The sequence below is a fragment of the Carassius carassius genome, chromosome 32 (genome assembly GCF_963082965.1).
Source record: "Carassius carassius chromosome 32, fCarCar2.1, whole genome shotgun sequence".
Taxonomy (NCBI): Eukaryota; Metazoa; Chordata; class Actinopteri; order Cypriniformes; family Cyprinidae; genus Carassius; species Carassius carassius.
This window is the reverse complement of record NC_081786.1, coordinates 27109222-27130787: the sequence shown is the minus strand read 5'-3', so window position 1 is coordinate 27130787 and position 21566 is coordinate 27109222. Positions and strand designations below refer to the sequence as shown.

The 21566-nt window shown below is 38.5% G+C and overlaps 1 long non-coding RNA gene across 1 annotated transcript in view; it reads right to left on the bottom strand.

Moving 5' to 3' along the window:
- LOC132113060 (uncharacterized) overlaps nucleotides 1-21566 on the bottom strand; it is a 95366-nt gene that overhangs the window by 18806 nt on the left and 54994 nt on the right. The window contains exon 4 of the long non-coding RNA XR_009425075.1: nucleotides 10334-10397. This is a non-coding gene — a long non-coding RNA (uncharacterized LOC132113060). The remainder of the gene's footprint in view (nucleotides 1-10333; nucleotides 10398-21566) is intronic.

Below are 21566 nucleotides of genomic sequence, written 5' to 3'. Positions count from 1 at the left end.
ATTACTTTTAACCATTAAAAAACCAAAACGGTCCCTATCACGCAATATTAAAGGAACCACAACGTGACTGTAGGGGTATGACATGACAAAAGCTATTGTTTATTCTTTAATACTTCTGACAGTATTACGCGCAAAGCAAGAACAAGTCCCACTGAAAAAGGTTTTGTTACTGATAAAGGAGCAGTACTTTGCAGTGCCATCATTTCCCCTCTCTTCATTAGGCATTGATCATTCACACGGAAAACTGTCATTAGATAAATGACTGCTTCCCTCTGCTGTCGGATTAACACTGACAGCACAATCAGTCCTTTCTTATGTCTGTGTTGACAAAGAATCATTTAGGTACTGCCATATGTCTACTGTACACCCTGCCACAAAGTGCAGCAAATAACTGTTGTGACCATGCACTTTGAAGAGAAGTGGATTTCTACCCCAAATTTCCCTGTAAACTTTGTTTTCCTTTTTTTTATTTTAATTTTTTTAAGAAGGTTCACACTTCAAAGAGATGAACTTAGCGGTATTGTTTTTGCACAAACAGTACTACAGCAAGGTCTCCTCTGCTATTAATCACTGTCAACACTTTAACACCGGCCCCTTTGAGAGAACAATATGAGTTTGTTCTCTCATGAATGTTTCCAGGTCATGCAGGGACTATTACAAAGAGTGTTTAAGTTTCTTATCATGAGACAACAGTGCATGGCATAAAGTATTAAATTAAAATGCATTATTATCATTATTATGCATGCACTTTCTGTCCTGTCCCTGCTTATACTGGTGAGTCACTGTAATGGTTTATGCTCTGTATTTATGTAGAGGTGCAGTTGTAATAGAAAAATACATACAGTATTAACTATGGCCTACAGGTACTGTATGTCTTCCTTTCCTGTTTCTGCAGTCCCACCCTGACATAAAAATAAGCGAACACCATTGTTTTAAAGGTGTCAGTGTCATTCAAAGCTGTATTAAAAATGGAAACATGATGAAGATACATTCACACTTACCACAAAGTGAAAACTGAAACGCAGCGTTCTCCTCTCTAACTGTGCGTGGTATTTCCTAAAGTATGCATTCTAATCAGGACCAAACAGACAGCCCGTTCTCTGTGTTCAATATTTTTTTTCTCGAAATAACTGCCTTCTTCTCTTCTGCTGCAATTTTAAATCTGTTTGGCTCCAATGAAGAGGAGTATTATTTCTGCGGAAGAGACACAGCCGTGCTAATGAGCGTGGTTATAAACATCATTATGTTTTAAGTGTCATTCTGGTGTTCACAGCAGGGAATGTAAGAAATCTCTGTAATAATCTGCTTTTGCGTCTCACATTCAAAGTGACAGAAGAAGCTGTCACTTTAATGCCACGCAATCATTACAGCGTCAGATTCTTTTGGTGCCGGTGAAGGAAAACAGTAATGAAGATACATTAACTAGGACTAATTTGGTTGTTCTTCAGAACAAGTCACATCCACGCTGATATTTGGTTTTATTCGCACTGATGTTTCAACAGAAGTAGTGTGCCGCTTGAACAAAAGGGCTAGAGTATGTTAAGTGCTTTTGAAATTGTGAGCTTTCCAGGCAGCGGAACCATGCCTGATGAAAGGGTGTGAAATACAATGTGGAAATCGATTTCACAATCTCCTCATTCACTGTGCCAGCAGAGAGGCGCCATGTCAGTGCTACACGGTGCATGTCTGTACATTTAACACACTCAACAATGAAGGACTTAGCAATTTATGCTACCGTTGTTAAGCTTGACAAATTAATGCAGGTTTGAGTTCGGATGAGAGGAAGACGGGTAGGAAATTTCAATTGGTCTGAAATTGACTGGATTGCTGACATAATGTAGTACCACTACAGTTGCATTTTTGAAGACAACTCCTGGATTTTGTGGCCCTGGATGACAAAAACCGAAGGCTTAAACATTCCCAGCTGAAAACAAAAATACATGGGGTGGTATCTTAGATTGTACGCAAGTCTTAATTAGCATGCTAAGTACTGCTAATAGCAAGTAAGGAGTAAAACCCTGAGCTCCTCTCAGAGTGATTGACATCTGAAGCGCACTTGTCAAGACGTGTGATGTATTTGAGTCTTCAAATCATGTTATTGTTGTTATGAGCTGGCATGGCTTTTTCCCAAGTGCACGTGTCTGTTGAATATAAATGGCAGCTCAATGTCTGTTGATGACAAAAGGCCCACAGAATAGGAAGCGATGGGACAGGCAGACAGAGCACGAGCTGGTTTCTAGAGCCCTGTCTGTACCATCTGTGGGGATAACAGGATGCAAGCACAATGAAATTAAAAGCCTTTCTCTTTCTGATTAATGGCAGTGATACACGTCAAGCCATTTAAGCATATTTACCACAACTATAGCAGAATGCAGCTGTTCTTGAATATGGCTGGGAGACAGGGATACAAGGGCAGAGGGATGGAAAGCAAAAGAAAAGGGTCATGCAGCATCTTCCAGCCTCTGTAATTCCACCCAAGGGGTAATAGGTTCCAAAAATAAAAATGCCATCCACGTCTGAAATCATACTGTTTTCAGTGCTTTTAATCTTCCTTCTGCGAGCATTTTGTGCTTTTAAAGTGGTATGCCTGACGGTCGCTTGTTGTCTCAAGTAAAACAGATAAATAGATACCTAAACGAAAGAGGAAGAGTCTGGGAGTTAATTAAAGGAGGTCGTACTTACTGGAACTGTGAAACAAAATCACAAAAGCACCGTCCTGCTCATCGCCATAGGTGGCAAGTTTGCTTCTGAGACTAGGGCCAAGAAAAACAAACAGCGAAACAAGCAGAAGGCCGTTCACAACATCCCAAGATACCTATTATGTGTGGGGAGGAACAAATTATGCCCTAGTAAATTGCTAATGATGAGCCAGTGATGTCTTGTTAAGTGACATTGTTTGGCCTCAGATCCTTTTGTGTCAGCCTCGTGTTCCTCGCCTAACGAGAGACAAGAAAGACCGAAGTGATGCATTCCGTCCTTCTATTTTTTTTTCTGTTTTTGTTTTGCACAGTTAACTCATGTCTACATCTCCGCTCGGCTCTGTCACTTGGCATCTGCAGGCCTGATTTGGCAGAGGAGAGCATGCTAGAGTGGGGATGCGCAGCGGGAGGGAGCCCTTTGATGGGACCCCCTGGGAGCCTGACGCCAAGGCAGCAGTAGGATCACAGATGTGGCAGCTTTCATGTAACAGTAAACTTTTTCCTAATTAAAGTCGCCCAGCTAATTACAGGCGGTTCTATCTGATCATTGGGAAACAGGATAAGGTATAGTCGCACAAGCGAAGATAGCTCACATCAAAGAAGTGCAGCAAGAGTGGCAACTAGAGCAGATGGGGGTGAAACGGTGGCTCTTGTCAGGGATTTGGACTCACCTGGACACAGGAGTGCATCAGTCACCCAACACGGCAAGGCCCATCTCATTTGCAACAGTTCCTTCCCTGAATGCTGAGCTGTAATTATGAAAGAAGAGTCGGGAAAAAATGACCAAAGAAAAAAAAATCCCGTAATTAGCAAGGCAACTCCAAGCACAAGAAATGGAAATTAGTCACAGTGTTATAAATTAGCCTGTGCATACATTACATGAAATGAACACCCTCGGGGCCACGAATTAGCGCTTTTGGCTGTGCACCCTCATGTATCTAAATAAAACATTCCGTCCTTGGCTATTATGGGCTAACAAAGAGACATCTCTTACACAGTCATTCTCCCCAAATTGGCCACACACACATCATTTAGGAGGGCTATATATGCCACAGGTAGTGTGGGCTGTCTGATGGAGGAGGGGGGACGTCACTTTCGTGTATTAGAATTAGGTGACGATTGCTTACTATTTTAGCTGAATTACATTTATAGGGGCTATTACGTTTTCTACCAAAATCTCTGCACAACTACAGCTAAACTTCAATATTCAGTCCATCAAAATCATTCTGGGTTCTGTTAACATCAGCAAACAGTAAGCAAATCACAAATTAAAAGACACAATGTGAAGTGCATTTTGTCACTGGGCTTCACTGTCCATTTGGACGCGGAGGAGGGGGACGAGAAAGAGGCTGGCAGTAAAAAAAGCAGGAATGCGCTGGAACCGTGTTTTGATGAGTCTTATCTAGAACGATTATTCATACTTCTCCTTCTGCTTGAATTAAAGCAAGAGTGCTGGAGCCTGTTAAAGCCAAATACTTGAATGGCTAGTGAACTCTCACCTTCGCGCGCATCCATTTAGCTTGCAAATGAAAGCCAAGTACAGTCAGCGAGAGCCATAATGGGCCTTTCTTCTTGCAGAGTGCGGTCATTACATACTAATTTCTTCTGGAAGCTCTTCAGGAATTGAAACACTTGGCTGTGGTGGCCCAGCCTCGTGCTGAAATGCACAGGCCAATAATGACAGCACACAAGGTGTTTGTTTAAGGCCTACTCATGGCAGCTGACCACAATCAGACTCAGCTGAAGAGGGCTGATTGCAGCTTGATGCCGCGCTGTGTTCACAGAGAGAAATCCTGAATATAGTATTGGAAGCACAATACAGTCATCATTATACAAAATCATCAAGTGCATTCCTAGTCCTAAAATCTTTCTTCTAGTCATATTTAAGTCATTTTTATAACACTGACTACCCAAACGTTTTTCTCTGTATGTTTATATGTACTGTATAATGTATGGATATTTTATATACACTTGATATATTTCACTGTACTGGTAGACTGTACTACTATGGTTATAAGTACTGCAAAATAAATGTGGTCTTATTCTGCATTGCTTTAGCATTAATTACGTAAATGAAGTTATGTAACACAGAAGCAGGACATTGTGCAACTTGTAATGTATTAGTTGCTACAGGTAAATAACACAAAGAATACGAAGAGAACAGTAACAGTAAGCGCAGTAAATAGTACAACTATTTGTGCTACAAACCAGTGCAGCTGTACCTGCCCGGACATTAAAAATAAAACTGAAAAATAGAAAAAGTTATTAAATATTTAAGTTTAAGCAGAATTTATGTATTTATTTATTTGAGAATAAAAAAGTGTGTATTTTAATATCAGATATTATTAGCCTAACAGAAGACAGAGACAAATAAATCATGTTAACAACATGCCATTACCACTTTGCCCTAAAGATACAGTTGCTGATGTAAACACATGTATGGATGAATGCATGCCTATTTGTGATTTGCAAACAAACGTTTGTGGCTTGCTTGACGGCTCTCAGATTATGCATTGTTGGTTTACATTCACCTTCGGAAAGCAAAGATTTAGAAAGAGCACCAGACTGCTAGCCACACACCATCTTCTTTTAGAGAGGTTGCTGATTTGATTATGCAACTAGGCAGGTGGCTGATTAAAAGCTTAGCTAATAGATATCATGATTAGCCCAGTTCAAAGCCGTTTATAGTCCAGCCATACAGAATCTGCTTAATTCTTTTAATAACGTAACTAATAACATTGCAATTTATTCCACAGCAATTCCATAATCAACAATTAAAGTTGGTTTTTTGTTTGGTTACTATTGTGACTATAAAATGCAATAAGGGTAATAGTGTTGTGTTTAATTACAAAATTATGCAAGCAGTTGCCATCAGTTTGCGGTCTTCATCTCCCCCCTTCAGAAGTGTCATCAGTGTGTCCTGTACTTGAAATGCTTTTCTAGGAACTCAGCGGAGATGACGTGACCTGTCTGTCTGCCTGCCTGCCACACCATGATTAAGACATCACAGTAATCCATGTTTGCATGCGAATTTGTGTGTGTTTGGGTTTGTGTGTCGTGCCCCAGTGCTAAACACACAGAATTAGGTTCCTTTTTGACACCACTGGGAATCACATTAACTATATTCCCAATGGAGATATGGCAACACTTACGAATAGCTCCAAAATACACCAAACAAATGAAAAAATAACAAGAAAAACAATTATCACGTAACTGATTTCTGTAGAAAACATTAGTTAGGTGAAAATTCCAAACTCCAGTTTCCTCCACTAGAAAATCCTCTTCCTCCTCTCCTGCTCTGCTTCTTTTCCTCTCACCAAACTCTCATTCTTTCTAGCATTCTCACTTTCCCTCCGTCTCCCTCTCCTCCCTTCCCTTTCTTCCCCTCTCTCTATCTTTCCCTGTCTCTGTCTCTCCATTGCTTGCTCAGAGAAGCAGCCCATGTTTACTTGCCCTTATCCAGCAGCCTAATCCCTGCAGCAGTGAAAGACTCCACTAAATAGGTGCTGGAGAAAAAAAGAGGCGAGGGGGGACAGGCAGAGCCATTAAAGGAGAGTTTATCAGAGTCGCTCAATCTGTTATCACTCCTGTCCCTCTGTCTCCCCCACCAGCCTGCCTCCCCCCACTGTCATAGAGCCACTGATTACAGCCTGCCGTGCAGCTCGCTTTTGGGTGTGTGAGTGTATGTGTGTGGCTCCTGTCCCCCGTGTTACAGCAAGTGTGAGAAAGAAAGACAATTTTCTCTCAAAGCTTCGAGTGAGTCTGTATTTGGACGGATGGGGAGAAACTCCTTAATGCTGTTTGTTTATTCTTGTGGCATGAGGGTTTTAGCTTTTATTATATTATTATTATACTTATTTATTATATCTGGCTGTGCATGTGTGAAAGAAAAGATGCTTGTCCCATGGTAGTAAGTGTTTGTTATTGCATTGCTTCCATGTTTTTTAGCTGGGTCATGCTTGCAAGAGGACCTATCGATTTGGAACTAGATTTGTTCAATTAAAAAATGAAAAAAGACACTAATTGATTCTAATTTAATAATTTACTGTAAAAAAATATTGAAAATTCTGATCAGTGGGACTCACCATGGTCATCTAACTGTGATACAGCTGCACAATTAATCAAAAATAAAACTGAAAACGTGATATGGCTTGCAATATGGCTATGCAATTATCAAATCGCAAAGGCTGTAATTTAATTAAATAAATTAATATATGCACTGCATGGTTTATAGCATGGCACAGAATTGTTTTTTTGTTTTTTTTTTGTGAATGCAAAATGCTCTAAACATCTTCCCATACTTGTAATGAGAAGCTCTTATCAACAAAAAAGCATTTTTTAAGGGCTCCCTGCGGTTTTCCATTAAAATACATTTTGGTTGTTTAACGTTTGAAAACTAAGACGGCCATAAATATTAGTATTGCAATACAATATTGTATATACAATACTTATATAAATGTATATACATAATAACACGTATATTGCAATAAAGATCTGTTCCAACTATATTTGACCCTCTAAGCATAGCACTTTCTGTTCTAATTTAATTCTACTTTATCTATTTATCTTCTATTTTATAGCTTTCTATTATTTATATCTATTTATTCTAAATAAAAAATACTTTGCTACATATACTGCGTTAGGCTAACCAAGACTTGTAGTTTGCACTTACATATTGTTGCTCTTTTGTTAGTTTTAATTGCTTCTATTGTCCTCATTTGTAAGTCGCTTTGGATAAAAGCGTCTGCTAAATGACTAAATGTAAATGTAAATATTATCACATTCTTTTTCTTAAATACATTTTATTATAAAATATTACAATATTACAATAGAAATATTATTATATACGTATGATACATACAACATAATATTGTAATATTTAGTTATTTTTTTAGTTCTGTTTATAGTTTTATTTAGTAATGATAATAATAATTATTATAATAAAATGTTCTGGCTGAGTATGTGTGTGAAAGAGAATGTTTAATGACACTTTAATGTTTGAAAATGAAGAAAGGAGTACAGCCATAGATTGTAGTGTTGTCATTTCACTGTTGCATTGTAAAATATATTAATATTTTATTCCCATATACACACACACACACACACACACACACACATACAACTGTAATATATATATTTTTAAATGTACTATATATTTTATTTAGCAAATAATAATAATCACTATTATCACTATTATTATTATAATTATTATTATTATTTTTATTGTCATTTTAATATATAGTCACAAACTTGTGGCCAAATTATGTAGCACTACAAACAAACATAACAAACCTTATTTAATATTTGTTTGTATGTTTGTTTGTGTATGTATTTTATTTCTTCTTTTTCTTTTTTTTTTCTCTTTTTTGGAATCGGGAAAACAAGGGGATGTGCAATCACAAATTTTATCAGGCAAATAACTTTTCCCCAGCAGATACAGCTGTGCTGAAGTGTTTCAACTGCTGAACCTGAAGCACAGAGTAGTTGACAGCTCCAGCTGTCATATTGACAGAGGCTACTCAGGGATAAGAAGCCCTGCGCCCGAGAGGGGACACACCAGGCCTGACCTCAGCCCTTTACTAAGACAAGCTAGTCATTTTCCCTGGAGCTTAATAATCTCTGGAGATAACCACTCACCGAGGCCATCTGAGCAGCATCCATTTTCAGTTTTCTCACTTGAGCTTGACCTTATCATCAATATGTCTATTGATTGTACACAAACACACATTACCTGCACAAACTGTGTACAACACAGTGTTATGCACAAGCTACAGGGGTCATTCCAGTTGTCCAATGTTTAGATATTTAATGTCGGAAATACTGAGAATAAAATACATTTAGTACAAGTAGTAGACAGTCATACAGTATATAAAGTAAATATATAGTTTTTGCTTATGTAATGTATAGATAATGTATAGAGTCATCATGTGTCTTGTACTATAATGTGTTATCCCTTTTATTATATGTCTACTTAATAATAATAAAAAATGAAAATACAAATAAAATGTTGATTCCTCTTATTAAAAGAGAAGACAGACAGTCCACTGAGTTCACCGTGTAGAGAAATGTTTGCCTGGGACAACGGTCAATTAGACAGTTCAGTGATTATTATACAATAATATGGAGAATGCTGCGATTGACCAGCCAGAAGGAAGTATTACAGAAAGGTGTGTAGAAAAAAGCATTTCCAACTAATATTCACTCACATGCCTACAATGTTTGTTACAGTGAGCAGCGTTTACATGCAGGGCAACAGAGTAATGGCCAGCCCCTAGCAGCGGTTGGCTGTGTTGCTAGCACTGCATACAGGACCACACCGTTTAGACCCTAATGGCTGGTAATGTAAGCGCCGTGTTTACTGAGCAGTGGGTCTCCAGCACACAGGCTGTGACAAATTATGAAAGGCAGGCCTGCGTAACCAGGCTGAATTTCATTAAACTTTAACTGGCCTTATCTGAGGCGCGACAGAGGACAACATAATAAATGCTGACAGGTATCTAAAGATGTGTGTTTGGACTAGGGAGAGGGAACAGCGGGAGAGATGCTGGCAGCTTTGTCACCGAAGAAGGGACATATGTTGTGGGCTATAAAGCCGTAAAGCAGATGCTGGTGTTTTTTTGTGTGATCATGTATAGGCTGAGATTTTGCCCTTACTGAACAGAATGCAGCATTTCATTTACTCGTATAGTATGTCTCAACTGTGTATCATTTAATTACAGGTTTTCACTTCTTTAATTGTAGTTAATTGTAATTTATGAACTGTTTTAAAATGTAATTGTGGCATACAGCTTTTAATACACCACTCCAAATTCCAAGTTAAATAAATTACAATTATATATTTACAGGAAAACAAACAAACACACACACACACACACACACACACTACTCTTTCTAATCCACCCCCCCCCCCCCCTTAAATTACGACAGTCTAAAAAATCAGCTTCACCATTAAATAATGACCCGTTTGAACATTTGTACATGAATTTAATCATTTTTCATAAGATCACTGATTTGCTTTTGAAATATGCAAATGAAATATAAATACAATTCAATTAAATCCCTACAACAAGGTATAATAGATGTAATTGTTCTGGTAACATTCTGTAATTGTATCTGCTTATATTATATATGAAAACAATAAACAAATATATAATTGCAAAATTCATAGAGGTTTTGGTCTTGTATCTATGATACACTTTTCAATTTGGTTTAAATAAAAAAAAAAATTAAAAAAAAAAGTATATATATAAATAAGCATTTAATTATAAAAAAAATTAACTTAATGGTGCATCTGTGTCACTTGCAGCAGCATTAAATAGCCTTTATTTGAAACCCTGACGCTCAAAAATAAAATGTCTGCATGTTTTGGAGGCTGAATGCAAGCAACATCACTGCATTATACTACTGTGGGTATAAGGGTGAATTTCTGCTGAATTTCTCAGTTGGCTCAACTTCTTCTTTTAGTCATATTGTATTGCTTGTTTTCTTGAAAAAAAAAAAATTCTGATTGCCAACAAACACGTGACTAACCATAGCTTGACAAATCACTGAAGAGAGTCGGAGTTAAAGAAAAGGACAAAAAGGGGGAAATTAAATAAATAAAATAAGTAAATATTTGATTGATTTCTACTAACCTTGTTCATCAAGGTCATTTTGAGATGACTGAAATTTGGAATATGGGGTAAAAAGAGGCAGCTCCTGTAACAAAGACCAGACAAAATACAGCTTTGTTAGGAAACCAAAAGATATACGTGTTTCATATTGCATGTTGAGATAAAGAAAGACTAAATCAGGCTGCTATAGCAACCTAATTTTTTGTTACTGTTGAAGATAAAACATTTGATTTTGCCAGCATTCATATATCTGTTGAATGACTGTATTTTTCTTTAACCTTTGAATTGGACCTACGTCTTTTAACCCAGAATTTTGTGAGCAGTGTCAGACCTTAGAATAAGTGTGAGATGCATCATCTTGCATATTGTTAGATATGCCTTCCTGTCTTGTTTGAGTGCAGACACCACAAAACTACCTTAAGATACTCATTTTCACTCAAAAATTAAATCAACAGAAAGACATTGGACCAATCATTTCTATAGGGTGATCATTTTTCTAAAATGTTTTACGTAACTTTGACATTAAATGCAATAATGTTTATTTTTGCAAGAATGATTTGTAAACGTTTTATTATGTGCTTTAGTCTTTTATTTATTTATTTTTTATTATTTTTCAGTTAGGAAAGGACAATTATTTCAAGAAATATATATTTTTTCATTATAATTTTTTTTCCCAAAAATTGGTACATATTCACTAAAAGAACTGCTTCTATTGTTCCGTTGTTTGTCTATTATTCTTCTGTGCAAAGACCTATCCACAGCATCATCTAAGAGTGTCGTCTTCTGGATGAGAGGACACTTAGGGGGTACAAGACCCTCGAGCCAAACCCAAACTCCACACGAACACCACACACAAACACTCTTGTGGCACCACTCAAGTGTCCCTGGGCTGATCCAGTGGGTTGTGTGGCTTTTCCATTTGAACAGGCCTCTAAGCTCTTCCACAAACAGTCCGAAAGAGGTCCTCTGCACCAAGAATATTTGCATTCGTCCATCACATATTCCATCCATTGTGACACTTGAGAGCAGAAAAGGTCTACGCTCACATTTTAATAGCTGAGTACAGAATAGAAATGTGCAAAAATAACCGCAGCTGAATATGCCTCGGATTCCATGGCCTTCCTGGCCTGTTGTCATGGTGTGTTTACACGAGAAAAGGCGATGTAATCAATAACGCACAGCCTTGAAAATGTCTCCAAACAGATGGTCCATTGAGAATGGAATGCCGTCGCCTTTGTGCCCGGAGCCTTTGCATTAGCGGGTATTAATTTAGCGAATGCTGGCCAATTCTTTACCATTTTAGCTCTAAGCAAGCTCGCAGATGATCAAGTCTGTTTCATCGATACCACCTCACTGTCTCTCACTTGTCTTTTTCTCTCAATTACCCGTACTGAAAGAGCTGAGAACACATCATCTTAACTCTCAGAAGAGAAGCTGCATTTCCCGCACAATTGACTGGAACTCATACGATGAGCCTGCCAAGACACAGAGCAAACAGACTTGCTACCATTTTGCGAAACGGCTTGTTAAAGGTTTTTTTTTTTTCTTTGGCCATTCCTTGTTTCTTTTTTTAGCGAGCTCTGGCTACTCCAAGAGGCACAGCGATGCACCATAACAGAGTGAATTCATGCTCTCTAGACACCTGTTCAGCTCTGGAGAAGCACAAGATATTGACCTTCAATTCAGCCAGCATTCAAAAGCGATGAAAGGAGATAAGAGCTCTAATCGTCCCTCCGTCTCAGGCTCCTCTTTATTGACTAACTGACACATACTTATTCTGGCTCTGCTGCCATTGCCTGTGGTTTCGTAGCCTTGCAGATACCACACACCAAATCGAAACCGAATCGCTCCAACAGCGGGCTAATATGAAAATTGCCAGTAAAGTCGTACAAATGAATTGGATATTGAGTAATGTATCAGATCTTCTCTGCAGACGGTGAAGCTGCTTGACACGTTTCTTTTTTTCTTGTTCTCACTCTCATTTACGGCACAGTATCTCGCATCAATATGTCTGTCCTTTTTTTCCTACTAACTAAAGGAAATACTGGTTAACAGCATGACGTGGAGAGGGAAATGTTTTTTTTTTTAAATCGGAGCCTACCACACTGAAAAACATGGCGATGATTCAGGTAGCTTGTCTTGACCCCAGAATATGGCCCCAGCATTTCCCCCGTGGTTCTTTGTGGTTTGGAAGCTTAAAATACTTGAGTGGTATAGTCTATAATGCAGGATGACAGAGCCCATTCATTCTGCTACAGAAAGCCAATAGGAGTAGATGACTAGACTAATGGCATAGCTCCCTATCCACACACACACACACACACCTTCAAACCATAACACATGCCAGCTCAAGCCGCATTTTACAGACCCCCTCAGTCATTTTCGTATTTATATTTACATGCAGATGAGTGTTCCCATCCATGAGAATGCAGGCAGTGATATTTGAATTCCTGTCAGAATCCATAAATACCCAGCCTGGGCAGATACAGTGGTATATTTATTTGACTGACATTGTCTAAATTGAAGTTTGACACTCTTCACCACTCTAACCTTTATGCAAATGCAAAATCATCCAAATGTGATGGACAGAATTCAATTAACTGAGATGACAGAGAATAATCTAGTGAACTGAATACATCAGCCAGTTGAAAGGTAACACAATCATCATGCTGGGGAGCGGGGGTGGAGGGCTGTTCTGAGAGAGAGCGAGAGTGGGGGGGGGGGGGGTTGCTGAGGATGTAGATATAGCCCATTTCCCCTGTCTTATCTAATGGCGCAAGCTCTATTTCTCCAAAGCGAAGTCTTCAGTCCAGTAAACTCTTGATCTCAAATGAGAGGTCTGCAACACTGTTGCTAAGCAATTAGGAGCCTTTATTGAGCAGCTGATTCCCGGTGCTCAGTGTCCATCAGTGCGATTTCGCCTCACCTAATAGACTTCCATACTGATGAACTGAATAGCCCAGTGCTCAAAGAAAATGGCTCAGGAGCTGGGCTTCAAATGAAAGCACAGTAAGCATGCTCCTTTCTTTTTAACACAGCCTGCCCAAAACAACTGTTGCTTTCTACATTTTTTCTTTCTTTCTATTTTACAGTCCTAAAGGATGAGAGCTTCCATTACAGACAAAGAGAGGGAAAAAAAGTAAATCAGAAACTGAAGAAAATCAAATGTTTCTAAAAATGATACATATTTTAATTATTATTTTTGTATTAAAAAAATAAGGTTTTGTTTTATTTAGAAATTGTCTGTCACTTTTGATTTAACGTGAAAACAAAACCATACACTGTAATGTGTGTGCACATGAACAAAACCTAACCGTCTCAGTGCGGTCTCTCAGTGTTTAATATGTCAGCTACAGAACAGACTTGTGGCCAGGTGGGGGCACCCTTAACCAATTTTTGAAACACTTGCACTTACAAGTGCTGGAATATCAGTCTAAACAAATAATATATTTACAAGTGGGAATAGCTAGAATGACTGAAATTATTAATGATAAACAAATACCAAACACTTCAATTTCAAATTAAATTATTAGTCATATGTATGGGATTCCTATTTCTTTGATTTCTTTAACGATTTAATAATACTATATATTAATAAAATAATATGCGTTTTAGTAGTAGCCACCATTTTATAAAATTATTTAATATTCTACATATTAAATGTTAATTTTCCCTAGACATTTTACTCCCATAATGTAGGAGGCCTGTTTTAAAGTGGTGTGTATCTATTCAGTAAAATTCTGGACTCAAACATAAAAGTTAAACAATGCTGGTTTTGCTTTTCAAGAATAACATTAAAAAGTGAACAACAAAGAGCTAAACATTCTCAGGACTACTTTGCTTCCACCAACGAAAACACTAGATGGCTCTGTTGTGATACATAAAGTGCTGATGGACGATTTTATTTCATTTGTATCTTTTCTTTATCCTTTTCTACTGTTTGCATAGTTTTCATTGAGATACAATTAAATTTGATTAACATTTCAGAGATACTCAGCAGACCATTTATTGCATTTCGATAAGAGCATAACAGACATGCAAGTTATTTTACCAACTGATTTGGCTTGGGCACAGATGCTGTCCTCTGTAGCTTTTTAAATTCTACCGGTTCAGAAAAAAAAAGAAGGTGGAGTGGTCCTTAAGCATTTCTCTTCTCACAAAAAAGATGTTTCACAGGCAAGAAATGAAACACATTCTTTTTACATAAAACATTCACACCATCTCATTGGTCCATCAGCAAACTAGCTTTATAAATTAAACTAATTGAATTTCAGAATGATTAAATATGGTATTTTCTTTGAACAGATTTTTTTTTAATCTTTCTATGAACGAGCAAGGAAAGGGGGTAAAGTCAAATTATATCCATTAATGATAGTCAAGCGATTCTCTAGTATATCGGTTACATAAAATGTAACTTCCATTAGCCCTCCAACTGGCTTCAGTACACACCATTTAATTAAATATAGCCTTTCAAAGAAACGTACTGCAAGCAATTTAGAGAGTAGCACATTTGAAGCTTGCATGAGGTTACTAGTGCTTTTAACCACTAGTATGAGAGCATAGACTGTTAATTAACATATTTAGAATTAAGTGGATTTGCAATGCACTAATCAGTCTCTAATTGACTAAGAACTGTACACTTTCAAACACTGGACAGCAATCACAGCAGCAAGAGCCAGAATATTACATAATCACTAATTATGTTTCAGATAGTAAAAAAAACAACAACAAAAACAAAGCTGATGGATTACGCAAAGCTCATCAATATGACTGGTTAATGACTACTCAGAGCAGGCATCAGACAGAAAATACCAGCTATTTTGCCTCCAGATTGTGTGATTGTGCTTAGCTGACTGAATTGTGTCAGGTACAAGGCAGAGTGTTACTTACAGAACAAGACATCGGCTAATGTTTACCACATCATACATGAAGTGGATCAACTTTTGGAATATATGTCATTTCTTCACAGACAATAAACAGAATATTTTAACCAAATAAAAGTAAAAAAAATAAAAGTAATTATTATTTTTCTTTCTTATATTATTAATTTATATTTGTTTATTTTGTATAATGTTTTTTAATCCAGTTCCAAGAATATGCAATTGACCTGACTCTCTATTTTACCGTCTCTGACATCAGTTTAGGGTTGAAAATACCATGTCTTACGTAGCTGCTGACACAGCCTTGAACCTTCTGAGCTGAGAAAAATCGCCCACATGGATGACTGGCTCCTCTCAGACCTGTGTGAACAGGCATAGCAGCCCTTTCTGCGGGACCTGAAAAAAAGACCTCTGATTTCTCTGCACACAGATAAATATGGAAGATCGAGGGACCCATACAGGGTGGCGGCTGTCTGTGCTTTCATTTCATTTTGATACCCTCTGTCAAGCAGAGCAGTGACATACAGGCCAATGCATTGATATGAGAAAGAAGGCTGCATGGATAGAAAGTTATGAAACTGAAAATGAAACATTTAAACACAGCCACTACATTACTTTGATTCATTCTGTGTTTGAATACAAAATATTCACACACCTGTGCAGAGAGAGAGAGAGAGAGAGAAGAATCAGAGATTCCAGGCAGAAGTTATGAAATATGAATATAAAAAGACAAGTTTAAATACATAGAAAACGGTGTATAAAACCTTGAAACGCATAATACCAATAGGATAAAACAGTCAGTGAAAGTTTATGTCTGTTCATGTCTCTGTGGAAGATTACATGGCTGAAAAGAGTTTTAACATGCAAACGAGCAAACAAAGAAAGCATAAACACTGTAGACCACACATAAAGATGACTTCAGGAGAACAGGTTATTCTGAAATATCAAATAAAGACAGTACGAACCACTGGAGATTCTGAACAGAACTAAACTGCTCCAGTCCCCATCCAGTCTGAAATGTGTGTATGTGTGCGTGTGAGGCAGTAAGAGGGCAGCTGGGGGTTCTTTTCAAAGCCCTTCACCTCTTTGCGCTGCTGCTAGGCCGGGCCTGCTCAACGCCACAGAGAACCGGAGAAATATGAGTGCCGCTTTGTTTGACTTCCTCTCAGCCTCCAAGACACCAGCAGGGTCTGGTAATGAGTCTGCAAACAGGACTCGCAAGGAACGTGATGCCACTCATAACTAATTGTGCTCCAACACTTCACTGAAGAGGAGAAGGAAGTCTGTAAGCCTGTAAGATATGCTAGTTTAGAGAGCTTTCGTGATTTTTTTTTTTTTTTTTTAAACAGGTTACAAGACAGCAAATCTAATCAGTGAAAGGGCATGGTGACATTAGTACACGGCACCCTGCATGGTATCAATACATTAACCTTTTAAACATATATAATGTTTAGTTCAAGCTTATGACAATTATCATGATAAAAAAAATGAAACATGAAAAAAGGCGTTGCTTATGTATAATATCTGTATTTTAAGGGCAAATAGACGTAAAGTGTTGCTTTTTCTCCATTCATAAAGATGAGACCCCAAACACACACTGTTTATATATAAAATTACTGCTCCAGCTCAAGACCGCACAAAAATCCTCCTCTCTCTGCTGGAATGGGGAGTGATATTGTTCCAACCAAGCACCATAAAAACAGACCGGACGGGGCTCGGTGCTCAGGAGAACTGGTAAGCCCCTGTTTTATTCATGAGCATGCATGCTCCGCCAACTGAGAAAGCCCCTTCCTGCAGTCTCTTCCAGCACATCAAGGTTTTGTGCCTGAATTACAATCAGGCACAGGTCGCCACTCTGAAACATTGCATTAAAAAGCAACAGAGATTAACGGACCCAAGTCAATTTGGGGATTGATCGACGGGTCCTCGTCTAGAAAACAGAAACACCCCGAAAGAGAGCTCTGACCACTGGGATAATCGGAGCATGCTCATTCGACTCATGGAAATCAAATATGAAAAGAACATAAGACAAGCTCCTTTTTGGTGGGAGGGAGTGGGATTTGAGGAAGGTTTGAAGAGAGAAAAAGTTTGCACGTTTGTTGCTGGTAATCCGGTGGAAATGGAAAGAGGGACAACGAGGCGTCCCTAAGGTGATACCAATGCAACAGCTAAATGGTGATGGAATGAAGCTCAATTCTTCAATATAAAGGTCATGAACCTATAGCATGACAGAAAGCTAAATATATTTACTTCTCAGAATTGTTTCATGGCAGATAGTAGTATACTTGTAAAAATGCCTCATTCTGAAATGTCAATTGTCATTATTAAATATCTGCGATGTTACATAACAGGCGTAAAAAGTAAGAATGGGATCATGCTGGCATATATAAAAAAAAAAACACCAAGCTGACATTTGAATGCTCACAAATAGAGACTTAATCAAGGAGAAACAGATAAAGATGTTCTCGCAGGCCTGATAGAAAATGAGCAGAGAAACAAACACAAATGAGTCACTTTGCCAACAAGAGGAGAAATAATTGGTCCACTTCCCATTATGCTAATAAACAAGCAATGATGATAAACAAAGTTTCAGAGCAGATAAAAAAAAAAAAAAAAAGATAAATCTCAGTAGGAGGCCACCTATCTCCATCTCGCCCTCAATTTTACAGCCATTAGATGTATCTGGCAAAGTCAAATAACAACAACGTAAAGATTTTTTTCATAGCATCTAAATTTACAGTTTGGAGGACGTCCCCTAATTGCCCTCTTTGAATACAGCGTCCCAGGCTCCCTGTCATTATGGCTGCATTGAAGTCCTAATGAGTGGAATTGTCATCCACAAAGACGCCCCCCTTTTTCCCTGCTGTGTGAGCGCATTAAATCCAGACAGCTCATTTCCATTCCCCTGCCATCTCTCCAGAAATGACGTGCGATGCTTGAAACTGTTTATTTCCAAATTCAGACCTCCTCCGTAGCAGCCATCGGCTTCAATTACCAGTTTTTCTGAGCGCAGCCATCAGGCAGCCTGACACTAAGGTCCAACCTAATTCCCACCTTCTCCAGAGTCAAGAGCATAATGTGCAGATAAAAAAGGTGGAAAATAGCCTGTGCCTCATTAGCATGCGGTGGCTGCCTGTTCATTTGCTCGCCTGCCAATGAAAGTTCTGACACTCGGGCGCCTTCCGCAATATGAGAATGGTCCTCTTCAGACAGTGCGCCGTCCTTACCGCAATGAGAGAGGTCATGAAGGGAGGAGGGGGTGCAACATCGAACCCTGCTAGCTGTGCCCTGTGACTGCAGGGCCGGCCAGGGTGCCGAGTGGAGGGTATTGATTCTGGGAGCAGCTCATTACCTGCTGAATCAACACATTACAGGCGCGTTTGAAGCGCGCACAGCCGAATTGTTTACGAGTGTCTTTAGTGCAGGCCAAAAGCTAGCACTGACAGGGCATGGCCACACTCATTAGCCTGCAACCCCACAATTAGATGTTATCCGATACGCTGCTATCTGCTGCGTCCGTCTAACCAGGGCTGCTGGCCTGCATTGGCCTGGCCCATTATGGCCGCTCACACTCGCTCTCCCGTCTCTGTCCTCCTTTCTCTCACCACTCCCCATGAATGTATCCATTAGGCCGCAGGATGTGTAAATTGTTTTCACCTGCACTGCGGGCAGATGGAGGAGAAAGAAAGGCGCTGGATGCATAATTTCCTATGCATGAGCTTTCTAATCAGCTGCAGAGTAACATGATTCCCCAGCTTCTTGTGGATATGGGGGAAAAAAGAGTCTCTCAAATGCACAATCTGCAATCAATATGCATGCTATGTTACAGGGATATTGGAGGCAGAAGCGCTGGTGACTGAGTTCACATGAGCTTGCCTTATATAAGTGAGATGGCTTAATGGGAAGGATGCGGGGCCCAGCCTGATCCTATCCACTGGAGATAGAGTTCAGCCTGTGCACGATGAATTGGAGGATAATTTGACCTACAAGACAAAGCCCCTATAAGCACAATTTCCAGTGTCAGCAGAAGGCAGCCTGGATGAGTGACAATGTGTACGCACCCTCACACGCACAAATAAATGCTGTCCCTATTTAATGCTGCAACCACAATTTGGATTCCTGAGAGAGTCATGGTGTCAAACAGGCCATATGGAACCAAGCAGGATGCTGCTGAGTTAAGGCTAGAAAGTAAAGTATTATCCTAATTAGGATATTCTATGTCAAAAGTGTATCATCCTTTTGTAAAATGTTTGACTACATCAAATTTGAGCACAAAATTTACCAAACTTGAAAATTAGTGTCAAAATAATTTATCAAAATATACAATTTCATCTTGTATAATGGATTATACAAATACATTAAGACTGATAATGAAAATAAATTTGAAAGATGATTTAAGTGGGAAAAATGTTTAACTAATTTTGTATCTGCTGGTTTAAACAAAAATGTTGGCCATATAAAGTATTCCTGCAGCTCAAACAGAAGAGAATGACCCTATGGCAAGGTCATGGGGTTTATTCCCAAAAAATACAAACTGATAAATGTATTATGCTGCTACACTACACATGTGGGAACTAGGAGATCATCCAGCTAATCAGCTTTAAAAAGCTTCAGTCCAGCAGTTTGAAATCATAATTGACTTGTAATTGTCTTTCACTCACTTAAATGCACTTGCTTGTAAGAAGCAGAAACCGATAGATTGGTTATCTTATACTGACAGTTACGTTGAACTGTTTGGCCTGGATAAGTGTGGCGTTGAAGTGTATAATTTCTGCACCACTAGATACACCAAACAGAACTAAAATTAGACACTGTTTTCAAACAAGTTTTCAACAGTCCCCCTGCCATTATAAAGACAAACAGGTAGTCCTACCCCAAACTCAATAATCTAGATCAGGGATTCTCAACAAAGATCCAGGCTGTGTTCAAAATGGCATACTTGCTTACTGCCCAGTACACAGTGTAAACTGCCTATTATTTGTTTTAAAGCATAGTGTGTGAAACAGTATACAATACGCAACAAATGTTTCAGAGTAGCATGCTGTGCTGTCACATGACAAAGACTGAACATTAATTCAGCACAGCTGTCGAAGCTGTTTCCTTACAAATAAATGTGCTAACCATTCTTTTTTACAAAGGCTTGTTAAAAAAGGGCTCATAACCACTGAGCTATAATAGTTCAAATAATGGTTCATACTAGTAAACAATTATATTGCCCAATTGAACTCATTTCATAATTGACGATTTAACTTTTATATTGAAAATAACTGAATCAAAACTCAGCTGTCTTTAACTGAATTATGGTATTTTTGGCAGTTACACGAAGTGGAAAAAGCGATAAATGCAAATAAGTTCAGTTTACATTAAAATAGCTGTATTTTCTTTAGCAACAGGTATGTAAATAGGAGTTAGGTGGCAGATATTTATACTTCAGTATTATAGTACATTGTAACAAAAAAAACACTTCTTTGAAAACATTCTTCCAGAGCAAGTCCCGTACAGCGCTGCAACCGGATGAAGCTCGTTGATGGGTGTGTTCTAGCTCTGGTCGACGCGTGTATGGCTGCGATTTTCTTCTTCTTCTTGTGTGACTTGCAGCAGCTTAGATGCTTCAAAGGTGTATTGCTACCCTCCTCGGTGCATCTAAAGAACTCCATCTCATAGATTAAATCCTCAAATAAATACCAGCATGGAGTTAAAAACTTTTTTGTTATTCCATAACCTTTGTTATTCCATATATCTTATTTTCAAGAATCGATTTTAAAGATAAAGATGAGACTCCGGATTCCAATAGATCTGAAAACATGCGCTTCTTGCAGCACAAAGAATTTCACACTCCATTACTACATGCTTCTGAGATTCTAATTCTCCACACACACATCTTCTCTTTTGGATGCGATTTTCCATGAGAAAAACTCTCCAAAACTTGTACGAACCCTGAAATAAGAGATTTGGTCCATAAATACTCCGTCATACCTCCAAATTATTTTTGAAACTTGCACATGCTTAGCATGAGAATACATCTCTTTAACAGTGTAAACAATCTGGATGCATAAAACAGCATTGCACCACCACCCCTGTTAAGTTATCAGGTATTGGCAACACGCTCATTGCTGAGCTAATTGCTCAGTACACTCTGTAGCTATATTTCCTTGGCCATAGCTGTTTGTAAACTGTGTTACTTAAAGCAATTTAGTCACTATTGAAACCTACTGTTTAACAGGATTTATAGACTGCTCCAAACAAAAGGAAGGTAGAGCCTTCAGTAGCAGAGCCAAAGGTGTGCTTCAGCAGGACAACGAAAAAGACGCTAAATTGTATGATAGCTAAACACAGACCTGTTTCACCCCACTTCATATGTTGAGCCATCAAAG